General features: G+C 51.6%; 1 pseudogene; it reads right to left on the bottom strand.

Moving 5' to 3' along the window:
- Positions 1-13,836: 13,836 nt before the first annotated feature.
- LOC123038823 (probable indole-3-acetic acid-amido synthetase GH3.9) lies at positions 13,837-17,307 on the bottom strand (annotated as a pseudogene).
- Positions 17,308-18,673: the final 1,366 nt, after the last annotated feature.

Here is an 18,673-nt window from a genome sequence, read left to right as displayed (position 1 = left end):
TGTCATACTCATCGACATGCAAGTCGTGATTCCTATTACAAGAACATGATCTCATACATCACAATATATCATTCATCATTCATCACAACTTTTTGGCCATATCACATCACAAGGAAATTGCTGCAAAAACAAGTTAGACGTCCTCTAATTGTTGTTGCATCTTTTACGTGGCTGCAATAGGGTTCTAGCAAGAACGTTTTCTTACCTACGAAAAAGCCACAACGTGATTTGTCAACTTCTATTTACCCTTCATAAGGACCCTTTTCATCGAATCCGCTCCAACTAAAGTGGGAGAGACAGACACCCGCTAGCCACCTTATGCAACTAGTGCATGTCAGTCGGTGGAACCTGTCTCACGTAAGCGTACGTGTAAGGTTGGTCCGGGCCGCTTCATCCCACAATACCGCTGAAGCAAAATAAGACTAGTAGCGGCAAGAAAGTTGACAACATCTACGCCCACAACAAATTGTGTTCTACTCGTGCAAAGAGAACTACGCATAGACCTAGCTCATGATGCCACTATTGGGGAATGTTGCAGAAAATAAAAAAATTTCCTACGGTTTCACCAAGATCCATCTATGAGTTCATCTAGCAACGAGTGATAGGAGTGCATCTACATACCTTTGTAGATCGCGAGCGGAAGCGTTCAAGAGAACGGGGTTGAGGGAGTCGTACTCGTCGTGATCCAAATCACCGATGACCGAGTGCCGAACGGACGACACCTCCGCGTTCAACACACGTACGGTTGGGGAAGACGTCTCCTCCTTCTTGATCCAGCAAGGGGGAAGGAGAGGTTGATGTAGATCCAGCAGCATACTTTTTTTTATTAGCCACGTCACCGATCCGCGTATAAGTTTCCCTATGCGGCCGCAGCTATGCCGACGGCTTTGCCGCCGGCATATTTTTATTTTTACATTTTTCTTATTTTGTATAAATTTTTGTAATGTTTTCTTATTTTTTATAAATATCTTTTAATGTTTTCTTATACATATTTTACATGCAGAACCATATTTAAGAATGTACCATACAATTTTCTTTAATGATTTGAAACATTATTTTTTAAATGACATGATCTTTTTTTATATTGTTACAACAATTTTCTAAAAATATCACGTATATAATTTTTTCTATCGCGTCTCATGATAAGGTCAGATACATAGGAAAGAACTGGACTGAGGGGTACCGTTACCGAGTGCCTGAATGCTCGGGTAACCATATGCGAGTGCCTGATCCGTTTCTACTTACCGTGTCATCGCCGTCCGTGAGGGGGGCACGCCCCGGAGACACGTGCCCCCTTTGACTTTGCACGGATGGGCTTTGACCAGTGGACCTCTCCACCCGGTTGTGTCGGGTCAGCCCAGAGGGACACCGGGGAGCAACATCTGGGCCAAACCCACAGCTAAATCCACTCTGTGTAGACCCGATGCGGTAGTTTCCCCCCTCCAGGTGCCGGCAGCGGCGCCGTCCGTGAGGGGGGCCACGCACCGGAGACGCGTGCGGCCTCTTCGGACATGCCACAACACCACCCCGCATGTATGAGGGCCCTGTACGACGCTCCGGTGGCATTGCTACCCCCCAGGGCCCCCGTCCCGCCTAACCCTGGAGCGGTTGACCACAGGATCTAGCCCTTTGACTTTGCACGGATGGGCTTTGACCAGTGGACCTCTCCACCCGGTTGTGTCGGGTCGGCCCAGAGGGACACCGGGGAGCAACATCTGGGCCAAACCCACAGCTAAATCCACTCCGTGTAGACCCGATGCGGTAGTTTCCCCCCTCCAGGTGCCGGCGGCGGCGCCGTCCGTGAGGGGGGCCATGCACCGGAGACGCGTGCGGCCTCTTCGGACATGCCACAACACCACCCCGCATGTATGAGGGCCCGGTACGACGCTCCGGTGGCATTGCTACCCCCAGGGCCCCCGTCCCGCCTAACCCTGGAGCGGTTGACCACGGGATCTAGCCCTTTGACTTTGCACGGATGGGCTTTGACCAGTGGACCTCTCCACGCGGTTGTGTCGGGTCGGCCCAGAGGGACACCGGGGAGCAACATCTAGGCCAAACCCACAGCTAAATCCACTCCGTGTAGACCCGATGCGGTAGTTTCCCGCCTCCAGGTGCCGGCGGCGGCGCCGTCCGTGAGGGGGGCCACGCACCGGAGACGCGTGCGACCTCTTCGGACATGCCACAACACCACCCCGCATGTATGAGGGCCCGGTACGACGCTCCGGTGGCATTGCTACCCCCAGGGCCCCCGTCCCGCCTAACCCTGGAGCGGTTGACCACGGGATCTAGCCCTTTGGACTTTGCACGAGATGGGCTTTGACCAGTGGACCTCTCCACCCGGTTGTGTCGGGTCGGCCCAGGAGGACACCGGGGAGCAACATCTGGGCCAAACCCACAGCTAAATCCACTCCGTGTAGACCCGATGCGGTAGTTTCCCCCCTCCAGGTGCCGGCGGCGGCGCCGTCCGTGAGGGGGCCACGCACGGAGACGCGTGCGGCCTCTTCGACATGCCACAACACCACCCCGCATGTATGAGGGCCCGGTACGACGCTCCGGTGGCATTGCTACCCCCCAGGGGCCCCCGTCCCGCCTAACCCCTGGAGCGGTTGACCACGGAATCTAGCCCTTTGACTTTGCACGGATGGGCTTTGACCAGTGGACCTCTTCACCCGGTTGTGTCGGGTCGGCCCAGAGGGACACCGGGGAGCAACATCTGGGCCAAACCCACAGCTAAATCCACTCGTGTAGACCCGATGCGGTAGTTTCCCCCCCAGGTGCCGGCCGGCGGCGCCGTCTGTGAGGGGGGCCACGCACCGGAGACGCGTGCGGCCTCTTCGGACATGCCACAACACCACCCGGTTGTGTCAGGTCCGCCCATAAGGACACCCGGGAGCAACATCCGGGCCAAACCCAATGATACATCCACTCCATGTAGACCCGACACGTCCGTTCCCCCCCTCCAGGTGCCGGCGGCGGCACCGTCCGTGACGGGGCCACACCCCGGAGATGCGTGCCGCCTCTTCGGACATGGCATAACACCATCTGATTGTGGTAGGTCATCCGATATATATGAACACTTGGAGCAAAGTCCCCTTCGTATAGACCCGATGCGGTTGTTCCCGATTCCAGTTGCCGGCTGGCGGCGGCACCGTTCGTGGGGGGTCACACCGCTCTGTACAGAACTGAAAAATAATGTATGGATGCTTATTAACACATACTGTATGTAAGTTAGTTAAATAATAATAATAAAGAAAACAGTGAAGAAAAGAAAAAAAAACTATATGTATGCTTATTAACACATATTATATGCTTATTAACACATACTATATGTATGCTTATTAACACAATCTATATGTATGCATATTAACACATACTGTATGCTTAATAATAATAATAATAATAGTACTATATGGGAAAAAGGAAAAAAGAAAAAAAAACTATGCCGACGGCAAAGCCGTCGGCACAGCTGCGGCCAGGGCAGATGGACAGCGCCGCAGATCGGTGACGTGTCAGCTATGCCGACGGCTGCCGTCGGCATATGTCCTGGTCGGTGCGCTCTGGATCGGTGACGTGTCACCCGTATCTATGCCGACGGCCACCCGTCACGGTCGTCGGCATAGATTTGACGTCGTTAGCCGGCCGTGATGAGTGTTGTCGGCGGGCGCGCATCTATGCCGACGTCCTGTATATGCCGACGGCAGCTGTAGGCGTAGCCTGGGATAAGCGACGGCCGCTATGTGCCGACGGCTGCTGTCGGCGTAGACGGGGATAGCCCGACGGCCATTGTACGCCGACGGCCAGGACCTAGCTGTCGGCATATCTCGGTTTAGGCCGACGGTGGTCGTCGGCATACATTTGGCTGTCGGCTTAGAGCCCTGTTCCGGTAGTGATCGCACACAGCTCTCACCGGAATCAGCATGTGGAACAACAATCTCGCTGAAGTTTAGGATTTTCGTCTCGGCACGAGCAAGTGCATGCCATAGCCAAGTACCGAGAGAAACGGCGGGTTCCGCATGCATGCATGCACCACCCGGCCGGCCCATGCACATCACTTGGCCAGCTAGAGCTCAGCAAGATTCGTGCATTTCGATCGACCAGAAAACATGTCTACTCTCCAGTCCAGAGAGGAAACTCGGGCTGACTGGGATCTGACCCGTGGTGGCCACTGGCCAGAGACTTTTTGTCACCATGTCCATGCATGACTAGGCCGGCGATTGGTAGTGTATGTGCATGTCTCTGACCCGCGCATTTCCGGTGTAGGGTTGACATTTTTCGACCCACCTCCACCTACACACTGCCTCACCGCCGGTCCGCTTGATCTGTGTCCATAAATCCACCAGCTGCATCCATCCATCGGTGGCGTGCACACAACGTGTTTGACATACCCGTCCATGTGGATGGCAACCCGTGCTCTCGCCGACGACTCCACCTGCTTCTGCTGCTGCTGCTTTGCTGCCGCAGAGCTCCCGGACTCAGGTGGCGGCGGCGGGCGGCGGCGGAGAGGAGGAGGCGTTGTCCCACTATAGCTTCCCGGTGTTCGACGGCAAGTCCACCGCAGACGGCGTGGCGGTGGCCACCAACTCGGCCATGCTGGCGCCGGCCACCTTCCTCTTCGACGCCCGGCCGGATCTTCCCGCAGTTCAACCAGTCCGAGGGCTACGTCCTCCTCTCGCGGCCCGTCGCCCTCTGGCGCATGGACGACGCCCCCGCCGCCGTCCGCAAGGAGGCGTCGTTCAACACGAGCTTTTACTGTTGCCTCAGCTGACCGCGTTTCCGAGCCCGTCGCCTTCGTCGTCCTCCTCGACAGCTTCCCGCGCTGAACCGCAGGAACGAGAAGCACGGCCCGGGCGTCGAGTAGACTCCGGTGCCGAACACCACCAACGGCCTCGCCGCCGTCGAGGTCGGCACGGTTACCTCGTAGGCCCACGCGCCACAGGGGCGTCGGCCTCAACGTCGTCACCATCACGCCCAACCGCATGTCGTCCGCCGGCCAGTTCGCCCGTGCGGATCGAGTACGACGCCCCCCGCTCACCGTCTGCTCGTCTGGTCCTACGCCGCGACACCCCAGACCCTCTCGTCTCGACGCGCCGCTAGACCTCGCCAGCCGCTCCCGACCAGGCCGCGCTGGTGGGTTCTTCGCTGACACGGTCCCGGGACGTCGTTGTCGGCGTCCGCGACTGGAGCTGACGGTAGACAGGCTCCACGACAACGACGACTGAGGTCGCGGCGGAAGAAGCGGCGAAGGAGAGCACGTCGGCGTCGTTGCTAGTGATACTGGTGGCGTCGATCGGCTCGGTCGCGGCCGTGGCAATCGTCGTCGTGGCCTCCGTGATGGTATGCTCGTCGTGTCCCGCCGCCGGGCGCTCGACAAGGAGCTGCAGTCAATGCTACAATGCCTATCACGCGGGACTAGGCTCTGACTACTTTTGTACGATTCTTCCGTCCATTCTCTCTTGTATAGCGTCCCCGGGAGGAAGTCGCTGAACGATGTTTTCTTTTTCTTTCTTTCTGCGGGTGAACGATCGGATGTTTTAATGGTATGCCAGCCCGGGTGAGTCTCGTCGCGAAGGACACGAAGGATAAGGACCACCAAATGCCATGTGTCGTTGTCGAGGCTGTCCGGGGAGTGGCATCCAAGATTATTTTGCAAAGTTTCACCCATGCCTCTTGCAAGCTGGTTCTGGTAATTGTCCTTTGCTTCTAGAAAATGGGAAGATAGGGGATCAATGTAGATGGATGTCGAGAAGCCAATGTCTCGCTATACTTGAACAACACCCATGCACGCACTAAAGGAAGATGTGATAAGCTTCCTCGAAGGGGGCGTCACAGTTGGCAAGAGCTATTTTCGGAAATGTTCTTATGGAAGTGATTGCTCTTGGAGTTGAGCCCATCACTGACTAGAGCCATCCCAAAAATTTGGGTTCCATATAAGAGGTGCATTGGAGTCCACTTCTAGCTCATTTGCAAGCAACATGTAGGCTTGCCTCGAAGAAGAACGGAGCCCCATGAACGAGGACACATGGTTTTGGTACAATGTTTGCACCAAGCACTGCAAGTCTAGAACTTTTTCGGGCCAATCATGCATCACAAAGATGTCAAAGAGATAACTATGCACTATTCCAGTGAGTGTACTTTCCAGGGAGCGACCTTCTGTGAGGCACGATAGCAAAACCGCAAAAGAGTCTTAATCACGCATCACGGACAGTTGTAGTTGGTCGTGAGAGATATGGTTAGTTTTATCCGAGCTAATTAACTAGGAGTAGCGATGACAGTGACATGCATGGAAATTAGGACGAGCTTTGGTAGAGCAAAATAATTGGCCATGCGTATCCTTTGGCGTGTAGTAGTCAAATAGGGCATATGCACTGTTTTTTTTGTTTTTTTTTGTGTAATAGCTTATGCACTGTTCGTTTGACATACTTGTGTTGGACTATGATTCGTTGATGGTTAATTAGGAGGTGTCTTTCCCTAATCGGCTACTCAACTCAAATTAGTAAGTTATAATATTTGCCGTCTTCTAACAGAAAAAATGGTTGGCCTCGCCGAGGTGAACAGTGTCTGGTGCAGTACTAGAGACTGTAGAGCGAGAGCGCGCGAAATGACTTTCCCAGCGCAGATGCAGTTTTAAATCTCCGGCGGACCGCTTACGATCGAAGGAAGAGGATGATAAGCATAATTTTCAATGTAATTTTACCTTTTTACTGGTCATTCTTGTCTTATCTATTGATTGTATTGTTTTTTTGTTTTCATAATATTAATCAGATAAAAAATGCCCTTTAAAGTGACTATTAAACAGTTGATCATTCACTTCTGTCCTATGGATGACTAGGGAAGGTCACCCTTGTCCAAGATCCGGCGACGGTGAGGTCTTCTACCCCAGTCATGGATGGTTCACATCTACCCTGCTTCTCATGAGGCGTCCTGTTCTTGTCTTCCCCCAACCTTCATCCGTAAATCAGCCCTCTCCAGTGGTTGGCCTTGGTGACACTATCTATTTTCTAAAATCAAACTTAGAACGATCATTCTACTGTATTTTTTTTTAAATGATAATATACAGAGTCGTATAGCACAACAAAATTAGAACAAAAGGTCAACCAATTCCAGCTCTCATATTCCCAAATGTTAAATATAGATGGTGATGGTGTGTAGGTGGCGACTTAGTCATCAGTGAAGATAAATAAATCCACTGCTAGCAACATATGACTTCAATGCATACACACAAATCATACGTTGGTAACAAGGTGGACTCACAACACATACAATTATACATGAATCTAAGAGATATACAAGAATACAACACGACATACAAATCTCGTGCATAGCTATATCAGCAAACAAAGGTCACACGACCCAACATAACATTACAAGCATCATCCAGAAGGCACAATCCAAAGTACAGATAAGAAGCAAATATGCCGAAGAGGCAAGAGAATTAAGTAATGCCCTCGCTGCTAAATCCAGGTTCCCGACCGGATCTCCATCCTATGATCGTCGTTGAAGAAGAAGACTCCGAATGGAACAACACATCGCTTTCACGTTAGAGCATCGCTTTACCTGTACCTGCACCAGTTATTATTGTGGTATCTGTGAGTCATTGATGCTCAGCAATAACATTACCAAGGATACAAAGACTAGCAATACTTAATGAGTTGTAGCAAGCACTAAGCATTAGTAAACCAACTAGTCCTACAAGTACTGAAACAAGATGAGATAAATCATATGCAAAAGTAGAGAGCAGCTAGAATGATCAAGAGGTTATTCTAAACACCTACTTGCGAGTCATTCATAACTCCATCGCGTTCTCTTCTTGATCCCAATGTCACAAGAAGAGGCCAATCACGTTACGCACAGGGTTAAGCGGGTTTTAGTTAATTTAGTTTGAAATTCTCTATAACCGGATGTTATAAATTTCCAAGTCGTCCGTAACCATGGAACGGCTTTTTGGAAGATTTAACTATGCATGGGTGCTCCAACTCATCCATTATAAACGATCACATGCATACGTCGAAAACCTCAACAAAGTGTTGCCACGAAGCATCGTATGAGTATTAGCGACAGTTGCCTATTGGCAGAATATAAAACCGCCAAGGGTTGTGTCCATGAACATCTCCGAAATCCTATTTTGTACTAGTGTTGGGTGCTAGTGCTAGTCAAAAAGGAAAGGGGCAACTTGAGATTATCGAATGGGCTATTCCCTCCGTTTTTCTATATAAGGTCACTATCATATTCTTTAGATATCTAGAAAACAAATCCAACTAATAAGTATTAGGATTAATTATGTGAAAAATCTTGCATGTTCTGAATTAATTAAATATGATGCATGTGGTGCTGCTTTCTCAATAGTTGCATGCAATGTTTACATTTAAGCACCATCGTACGAGGCAAAAATCTAATTAATCCCTCTTTGGATGAGATAGTGGCCATATATACATGCAAATTGTATTTTTGATAATCGCCTTGTCATCCACAAGGTCAATGTGAATGACGACCATACGTTGAATCGTTGACAGCAATGTAGTTAGTATAAGATAAGACCGTATGCTGCGGGCAGGTACCTCTTGTAAGCAAGCATATGTATAGACGGGCAGTTAAATTAAGTATGAAAAGCATATATACTTTTTCCATAAAAATGATAAATGAAAGCATATATGTATTATATACTTCCTCTGTTTCTAAATATAAGTCTTTCTAGAAATTTCAATATAGACTTCATACGAAGCAAAATGAGTGAATCTACACTCTAACCTAAAGTCTATATACGTCTGTATGTAGTCCATATTGAAATATTTAGAAAGATTTATATTTAGAAACGGAGGGAGTAGAGTGCAGTGCATGTAGTTGGCACCGGCGACAGTACAGTCGCCCACCGAAAGGTGGTGGCGTGAATTGAAAGATTAAACATGCGATGGAGACCAAAGATAGTGAGAGTAGTGGTAGTAGTAATAGAAGTAGTAATGAATCATAGTTAATCACACATCACAATCGAACAGTTGTGGTTGGTGGCGAGGTGAGACATGGCTAATCAACTAGCGGGCGTTGAAAATGACATATGGTTGAAATTAGCCAAACCATTTGGCATGTAGTCAAATGCAGTAGTTATTTGGTTGCGACTTGTACCTCGTGTCACGGCAGGAATGGTTGGCCTGAGATGTTGGGGCCATGCATGCACTGCTTTTCGCTTTCAGTGAGACTTCATTGGAATTCACGGAGTTTCAGCAATTTCATTAGGACACTGGAATTCAAATATATACATTTATAAAAAATCAAAATTTCTGTTGAAAGTAAACATTTTTGCCCTTTAGCTGAAATGCAAACCACATAAGTAGTATCTTCGTGATATTAATATATTTCCTTTATAAAAAAATTGAAATACAAACCAAAATCAATGAAATTAACTGAATTTTCATATAGTTGCCAATTTTTTTAAAACTGAAACTAAGAGCAACTCCAACCAGCCGACCCGAACGGACGGCAATTTTGTCCCTTTTCTATCCGTTTGGGTCAGCCCGACAGACACCCATGTCCGCTTTCGCGTTTGGGTCGGCGCTTACACCAATGCTGGTCTGACCCATTTTCAGTGCGCGCACAAAAAAATAAAGAGCACAAATATTTTGAAAATAAAAAACGTTAATTAAACATTAATGCCGGCCACAAAGGCCGGCGAGAGTCCACGAGTCCACTTTTACATTAAGTTAAAACATTAAATAAAGCTAAAAACTAGGACGAAGTGCGCTGCCCTAGGCGTCCTCGTCGTCGTCGGAGTAGATGAGGTCGATGAGCATCGGCACCGGGCCAGCCCAGGGCACGACGAGGGGCGGCAGCGGGGAGCCATGCCGCACGTCGCAGACGCCGCGCTTCCTGGGCTTCTCGTGCTCGGACGCGAACTACCAAGCGGGAGAGTTGGATGCGTAGGTAGGGTCGCGGCGCTGCTCCTGCGTCAGCAGCTGCTGTCGGCGCCGCACCTCCTCCACGTGCGCCCGTGCCGACCGCGGTGCCGCCGGCACTGGGATCTTCTCCGGATCCAAGTGCTAGTCATGTGGCAGCGTCACATTGGGATATGGGAGGGGGACGCGGGTGCTCCCAGTGCCACTTCGCCTGGTACACTGGGAAGTTGATGCGCTGCCGAGACCGGCGGAGGTGGGGGGAAGGGGCGGTGGGGGCCTTGCCCTTGCCCTTGCTGGAGAAGAAGCCCATGGCGGTGGCTAGGGTTTGTCGTCGACGGGGAGCACACTGGGTGGCGAGATGGGGACGGGGGCGTCTGGAAGCGGATGAGGACGCCCCCCACCGCACGTTCAGATTAAAAAGGGCTGGCCCGCCGTCGCTGACACGTGGGCTGTGGTCGGCAGTCGTCATTAATAAAGATGACCGCGGTAGTTGGGCGGCCGACGCATTTCAGCCGAAAATGAAACCACGCGGACGCGATGCGGACACGTATTGGGAATGGGTCAGTGCTTTAGGCTAGCACTTTTGTCCGCAACGACCCAAACAGACGGCGGCGGACGAAATGGGTACGTGTGTTGGAGTTGCTCTAAAAACTGCCCGTACCGATTCCAAGATGATTTACAAGATTCAGCCGACTCCGCGACCTGAGCACGGCATCCTCTGTAGGTATGTTTGTTCAGGATGGATATGCTCTCTCGATCAATTGCCACTTGTCGCATGTTCAAAGTGCACGTCACTGCCATCGCCTCCTCCATTCCTCTCCATGAGATCATGGAAAGCAGAGGCAAATAGGCCACGAGCCCACGGCAAGTTGAACCACTGGATTCGCGCCGGCCGTTGACGTACGGCCAAACGCACCCGCGCGCGCTGCGATTTGACACCTCGGTGGTGACCTCCACACTACACATGGCGAATGGACATGGTAGGCTATAAAATCCATGGCCACTGGATGCGTACACCTACTTGGCATATGGCGCCGCCAAGCTCCCGCCAAGCAGTCCCGCTGCTTCTGCTTCTCCTGCTGCAGCTCTCTGCCGCCGTCGCGTCCTTCTCCGGCTACAGCTACTACAGCTTCCCGGTGTTCGACGGCAAGGCGACCACCGACGGCGTCGTGGTGGCCACCAACTCCTCCATGCTGGCACCGGCCACGTTCCTCTTCGACGCGCAGATCTTCCCGGAGTTCAACCAGTCCGAGGGCTTCGTGCTCCTCTACCGCCCCGTCGCGCTCTGGCGCGTCGCCCCGGACGACGACGACGTCCGCGAGGAGGCGTCCTTCAACACGACCTTCACGGTGGACGTGGACGGCGGCGGCTCAGACGCCGTGTCGTTCGTGGTGCTCCTCGACAGCTTCCCGCCGCTCAACAGCAGGAACGAGAGGCACGGGCCCCGCCGCGGAACGAACGGCTCGGCCTTGCCCGCCGCCTTGCTGAGCGCCACCAACGGCCTCTTTGCCGTTGAGGTCAGCACGGTGAGCTCGTACGGGCCGCGGCCACCGCCCGGCGTCGGCCTGAACGTGACCATCACGCCCAACCGTTCGTCGTTGGGTGCCGACACCACCCAGCTCGCCATGCGGATCGAGTACGACGCCGCCGCGCACCGCCTCTCGGTCTACGCCCATGACGCGGCTGCCGGCGACCCGCCCGTCAACGACACAGAAGCTCTCCTCGACGCGCCGCTGGACCTCGCCGACCGCCTGCCCACCCAGGCTGCGCTGGTGGGGTTCTTTGCCTCCACGGTCCGGGACCTCGTCGTGGGCGTGCATGACTGGGAACTGACCGTGGACGCACTCCCCGACGACGCGGACGGCGGGACACGACGTCAAAAGGACGATCAGAGCACGTCACCGTCGTCGTCGTCGTGGCTGGTGATACTGCTGGCGGTGCTCGGGTCGGCGGCCGCCGCGGGCTTGGCCGTCTTCTCCGTGATGGTGTACCTCGTGGTGACCAGGGGCCGGGCGGTGGACATGCAGGTGCAGCAGTGCTACAAGGACTATTTCGCGAGGATGCCACGCTGATGGATGGATCCAATGCGTTGGGTTGAGTGCAGACATGGATGGACCCAGGATCAGGATGCCACAAGAATCAATTGGTGAAAGAGATTTAGCTCGCAGTTATTCAACATTTGGCGTCAGAAGAATTCTGTTAGTTTCAAACTTTCAACGGGTATCAACCTGTCCATCGAATTAGCCCTTGTACATTTTTTTTGCGAAAATTAGGCCTTGTACATGTATACATATGAATTATTTATTTAGGCATAAAACTGTTACTCGAACTAAGTGTATCTTTATGGTAGAACCAATCCACCAGAATTCAAGTCCCTACTCATGGCACTGGTGCTCTGACTTCGTAAGTCTCAAATATTGTGTCGGTTAAGTATTTCAAAGATGACAAAGATACTCATAGGCTAGTGTGTGTTAAAAAAGGTATACATCAAATTTTTGCATGCCCGTGCCCATCCGGTTGTTCTGCTTAAAAAAAACTATCATTGCTTAATTGTTGTTAGTTAATGTTCTCCCCATCTGTCGTTGGCCCCTTCCTCTCCCGCAAATGCAATAGTGGGCTACAAGTTGCTTACATGGTATTTTGCCTATATAAAAAAGAGAGGCCATCCTCATTTATTGGTCTCTTTGTATTTGTGTCAAATTTTAACCATAGATTTAACTAAAAAATAACAATGCATGTCATAAAAAATTATACCATTCAGAACTATGTTTAAACATGAATCCAACGATATAATTTTTGGTGACGTGCATTAATATTTTGTTATTTAAATTTATGGTCAAATTTTGATACAAAATACGACAGGAAGCAATAAACCAGGACAATGGTAGTAAAAAAGGAAGAGGGTATGCAAAATTCAAGCTCTACACGTGCTCCAAATAAGACAAGTGAATGAGAGAAAATAGAAACAGAGAAAGTGAATAAATCATTAACCTAAGTTTGCTTTTTATAGAAAGGGCATAAAGGCCGACTTCAAATTAATGAAACCATCAACCGAATAGGGGATACATTGTTGTTGCACACAAGGATATATACTTGATACAAGAAGGAAATGTAGGTAGCTAGAACAAAGATGCTAACTAGGGTAGGCCACACATAGCTGCCACCGAAGAAAACAAGATCAAGTCAAAGATGAACTCCATGCCGAAAAGGATTAGCGTGTGCAGAGGCCGTAGAGACGCACCAGACGAAGGGTGATAGGAATACCAACACAGAGATGAGCAATGTCGCAAAACTCAGGATAGCCAGGCCGGGGACGGAGGAGAGACCACCATATCTCCTCGCACGTTACCGATGAGGGGACCTTATCTTCGCTCGCCCAACACTGGAGCACCATCACCACCCAGCAACCCCACAACGCCGCCGAATAATGAACCACAAAAACTAGAGCGGGAAGGCGACCTCGCACCCACCACCGTTGACATCCAACAGAAAACTGGAAGCACATCAACACCACTCCACCCATCCCAAGGTTGCTTCTTCAAGAAGATCACGACGCTGGAGCTCCGTCGTCGCTCGGCAGCACCCAACCAAGGTTTTCACCCGGGATAAGGGGAAGTGGGAATCGAGGGGCCCCTCAGGAGGGAAAATGGGGCCGGAGACATCGTCAACGTCGAGGTCGACCAAGGGTTTTCCCCTCCTAGGTCTCCCCTACCATGCCCATAGGCCGGCCCGAACAAGGGACCTAGAGACGGTGCGCCGGGATCCAGATGTAGCGCAGCAGCTGGAGCAGACCACACCGTGAGGAGCCACGGCCGCCCACGCGAAGGGGAGGGCCAGTCAACACCCGCGGTGCCACCCGCCAGACACGGTCGATTCCGCTGTCACACCCAGGGCCGCCGCCTCAGCATACCAAACCTCCTCGGCGAGACACAGGGCAGTAGAGACCTCACTGCTATACCTTCGACCGCAGCCGCGCGAGGACGCCGGCGACCAGCTGGGGTGGCGGCGGGCAGGTGAAGGAGGGAGAGGGAATGAGGGACTCGAGGGGCCGACGCGAGAGGGCATTAACCTAAGTTTGTTAGTCCATCAAACCCGTAATAGTCTTTCCGTTGGCCTAGCGGTCCAGAGGCCAGCGACAGCATGCACATGATGCGTTGGCACTCGCACTATCAGCAACCTCGGGCCAACCAATCCTGCCATGACACGAGACACTACAAGCTACTCCCTCCGTAAACTAATATAAGAGCGTTTAGAATACTAAATTAGTAATCTAAACGCTCTTATATTAGTTTACAGAGGGAGTAGCTAGTACTAGTAGCAAACAACGGGAGACATTATTAACCGGCTACGAGCCACGCACCAATTAATTTCCAGTCAACTATGGATATGTGCCAAAGGAACCCTAATATGCTTTATTTGACTAGACGCCAAATGGAAGGGCTGATTTCATGCACGTCATTCTCAGCACCGGCTACTTGATTAGCTTATCTCTAATCACCAACCGCAATTGGACGTGATGCATGATTAACAATGTTTTAAGTACCGTATAAATTCCTTCTCCACCGCCACCTTTCGGCTACGGGACACAATTAGTGTCGTCAACGCTGTTCAATTTAGCCAAGCACTCCATCCTTCTTCCCGCCCACCGAAGTCGCCCCTTGCTAGTTGCCGCCGCCGGCCTAGGCTCATCTACAGCCGCAAACACCTGATCCGGTCCCTCAAAGGTCCACGAGGCGGCTGGGTTCGTCTGCGGGCTCTATCGGGTATCCCTCATTTTGCTGTGTTACTTATGTCCATGCAACTTAAATCGTCCATAATTCACATTAAATTAGTTATCTGACAACCAAAATAACAAGTTCTCATCGGCTGGACATTACTTAAACATAAGAAGAAACTATATTAAACGGAGAAGGGCGGAGGAAATTACCATGTAGGCGCCGTAGCCGGACGGTCATCGTTGTTCGCGCTGGATCCTTCGCTGACATTCGAGGCGTCATTTGACGAGATCGGCCCGGCCAGCCTCCAGAGCAACTGCTCTTGCTCCTCAGTGTGCCGCTGCGCCTTGCCTTTGCCGTCACCTGAGCCGTTGCGTCGCGCTCCGACAGCTCGATGGCGAGCCGGAGTGCTTTGGCATTCTTGCACCGGAGCCGCCGACCGGTTGTCGGCGACGGGGATGAAGAGCTAGTTGGGCGACCATCGAAGCCCAAACCGACGACTGCATGGCCGTCCTCGCTCCCCCGTCCTGTCAGGCAGATATCATTCTCACATTCTCATTCTCAAGAGAAGTGCGTGGTAGCTAGCACACTACGTACTGTACTACACATGCATGCTAGCCTACACGGTCCAACATGCATGCCAGACCACGGACTACACATTGTCCTCAACAGATGTGCCGTCGTAGCGCGTACAATGTGTTTGCTTAATAGGAGCCACATGCATACATGCATGACACTAGCTAGCTACCTGCCACACCACGGTCACACCTGAATGATCAGTGCATCCTGGAATCGACTGGACCGCACCATGCATATGCGTTGGCACCGGCAGTCCTAGTAGTCTCGGCCGGCCAGGCCGACCAATCCGGCCATGACACGAGATACAACTAGCTAGCAAGCGAATAACTATGTATGTCCCTAGTTGACCACACGCCAAATTGTATGGCTAATTTGATGCGTGTCATTTTCAACGCCCGGTAGCTAGTTGATTAGCTTCGAGTGACTATCTCTCACCACCAACCATACGTAACAATGTTCCAAGCAGTACCGCTATCTTTCGTCTCCACCGCCACCTTTCGGCCACGGCCAACAACGTCGTCAACTCTATCCAATATCGCCAACTTCATACATATACTTTCATACTAGGAGAGCCGTAGCAGCAGCAGAACGCCATGCATCCACGTCGATATGCTGAATGTTCGGTCCACGTGGTGGCCACGGATTTGAGTAGCACATCGGATCAGGTCGATGGCTGATGTGTAAGGTGGCGTAGCCATTGGGGAAAGATGTCAAACCCTAGCCAGAATATATGCGCGGGTCAGTGGCAAGTGCGTTAGGCCGCACTACGTCGCAAATATAAAATGCATAAATGTCAACGGCGCGAACCCTTTACTACTTTCCCGTGGGCTCATGGCCTATTTGTCTTCCCTTAGAGCATCCACACCCAGACCTCTTAAATTGAATAGGTGGACGTACGCAGAACCACTGATCGGATTGCACCGGACTCTTCAAACACGTCAGTGATGTCCGGCATGCCTCATACTCAGCCCATATATGTGGTGATTTTTTACAAAAAATGATTTTTACATTAAAAAAATTGTTTTTGTATATTTATATTTGACAAGAAAATCTAAAAGATTTATCCTAGATTCTAGATAGAAAACTTTGCTACGCTGCAAAGGTTTGAACTTCAAAATATGTTTTATGTGAGAGAAACAAAAAGAAAAATGTGTTTGCACGAATCGCGATGCGCAGAATGGATGGCTAGATAGAGAGGGCCCCGGTGTAGCTGTGCTATTTTATATTTTCGGCAGCTCGGCCTCGTCTGTTTTGTCCGTCTCGATGGAGAGCACGGCGTCTTGGCGGCGCACGAACTGGAACTGCGGCGCGGCGTTGTGGAAGCCGGACACGCGGAGCACGTCGCCCACGCGGTACCAGTTCAGCCCGGTATAGGTGGTGACCACCACCTCGTACTCCCGCCCGGCCTCCACGCAGGCGAGGTCCACGAGCTGGCTCGCGTCCTCCTCGCCGGTGGTCTTGTTCACGGGGAGGAACTCGAAGTAGGCCACGTTGGGCATGATGGTGTAGGACACCTCAGACGGGTCGCACAGCGGGCGGAGGTTGATGCCGAAGTAGCACTCCGAGGACGCGTACGAGGTGGACACCATGGGCAGGCCGCCGCCGTAGTGTTCTAGGGCCGGGACGTACTGAGCCATGGCACCGGTGACGACGACGTCGAGGTACCTCGTGTTCGGCCAGATCCGCGTGACGATGCCAGCCAAGTCACCCTTGCAGCACTCTTGCCGAATGAGCCGGGCGAGCTCGGGGTCCGACCCGCGGACGACGCCCGCGACGGCCTCGCGCACCAACGTGTCGGTGACGCGCGGACTGAGCGCGCCGGCCTCGATGTCAGCGGCGAGCTGCTCCCAGTTGAGGTGGAGGAAGCGGATGGCGCGCAGGAGGCTGGCGGCGAACACGGCGCCGATGCGGAGCACGTCGTGGCGCTGGCACAGGCCGCACACCATCTGCGCGTACATGCTCTGGAACGCGTCCGCGCAGAGCACGGCCGCCCTCGGGCTCGTGTAGTGGCGCTCTAAGGCGGGCTTGAAAATCTCGCTCTTGTAAACGCTGGTCAGGGCCGGCCACGCCGTCAGCCCACTGGGCGTCTTCGTCTCCGGCTTCACGAACATGAAGTAGAGCTCCTTCCCCTTGTCAGCCCTCATCCTTGATGGGGAAGTGCCTACAAGTTTACATTCATGGAGAAAAAACGTATAACTCAGTGTGCTTTACAAGTTTATTCATGGAGAAAAACGTCTAACTCAGCGTGCTAACTCAGTGTGCTTTTTAAAGGTTCCATACTCATGTCTCATTAAGGAAATGTTCACATATCTACTTGAGTCATTAATGAAGATAGATAAATCCACTGCTAGCAACGACACCTACACACATCACCATGTATGTTTACCAATGCGTTTGTTGCTCGTTTTTTATGGCTTGTCAACAGTATTTTAGTCACTCTACATTTCGAAGAAAGTTCCATGTGTCAGATGATTCATAATCGAGTTAATTGCACGTTGGTACCACACTTGCGCACCTACTCACGAATCAGTACCACTACTCGTGCATGTCGCAGTTCAGTACCAACTCAGGGCCTAAGTGATGCATAACGGGCTGACAGCCGTATAAGTGAGTATTGACCATGTATCTGACAGACCGGGCCCACCTGTCAGGTGACACGGTGGCCAATCGGCGCGTGCCCGGTACGCCGACTAGGACGAGGCCGGTGCGGTCGGTTACATGGGCTCGGTCGGACTCGTCTCACTCTCGCTCGACCTCACTCTCGCTCGACCTCACTCTCGCTCGACCTCACTCTCACTCTCTCTCTCCCTCCTCTCTCCGATTCGCCGCCGCCCGCCGCCGCCGCCACCTCAACCGGCTCGCCGTCGCGCCATGGAGGACGAGAGCAGCCAGGACTCAAGCGCGCAATACATGAACCTCTCCGACGACAAAGCCATGCATTACCGGGTGAGTTGTAGAGCTAGGGTTAGGGTTGGATTATTAGATTTGGGATTTGGGGGGATTTGATTTGATTTGGGGATTTTGTTTTCCTTTTGTTCATGTAGATCCCTGCTAGCATTGAAGACCAAGACTACACTGGCATTGAGACAGCACCCAGAGTTCTTTGCCATCAGCATGTTGTGGCGGCTGAGAGGCGTGTAACATTCGAAGCATTTAACACAGGCAGGAGGTTCTTAGTCTGTCCTATGAGTGTAAGATTCTGTCCAAACTCTGTGTTAATGGTATTGTTTAATCTAGCCATGTGCATAGAATTGTCCAGTCCAGTGCATAGAATTCATGTTCTTTAATCTAGCCATGTGCTGATGCACATTGTTTAATGAGTACTCTTGTACCATAGCTCTGATGGTCATTTTGTAGCTGTGAGGGTCATTTTGTAGCCATTTAGTACTACTGATGCTAATCAGTGGATTAGAAAATGTGTTGATGCTTGCCATGTATATTTAATTTGGCCAGTAATTTTATAATTGGTCAACAACTTCGTTTGCAGTGCATATA

Source organism: Triticum aestivum, chromosome 2B (genome assembly GCF_018294505.1).
Source record: "Triticum aestivum cultivar Chinese Spring chromosome 2B, IWGSC CS RefSeq v2.1, whole genome shotgun sequence".
NCBI classification, from domain to species: Eukaryota; Viridiplantae; Streptophyta; class Magnoliopsida; order Poales; family Poaceae; genus Triticum; species Triticum aestivum.
The sequence above is the reverse complement of the archived record's forward strand: the minus strand, read 5'-3'. Positions and strand labels throughout refer to the sequence as shown.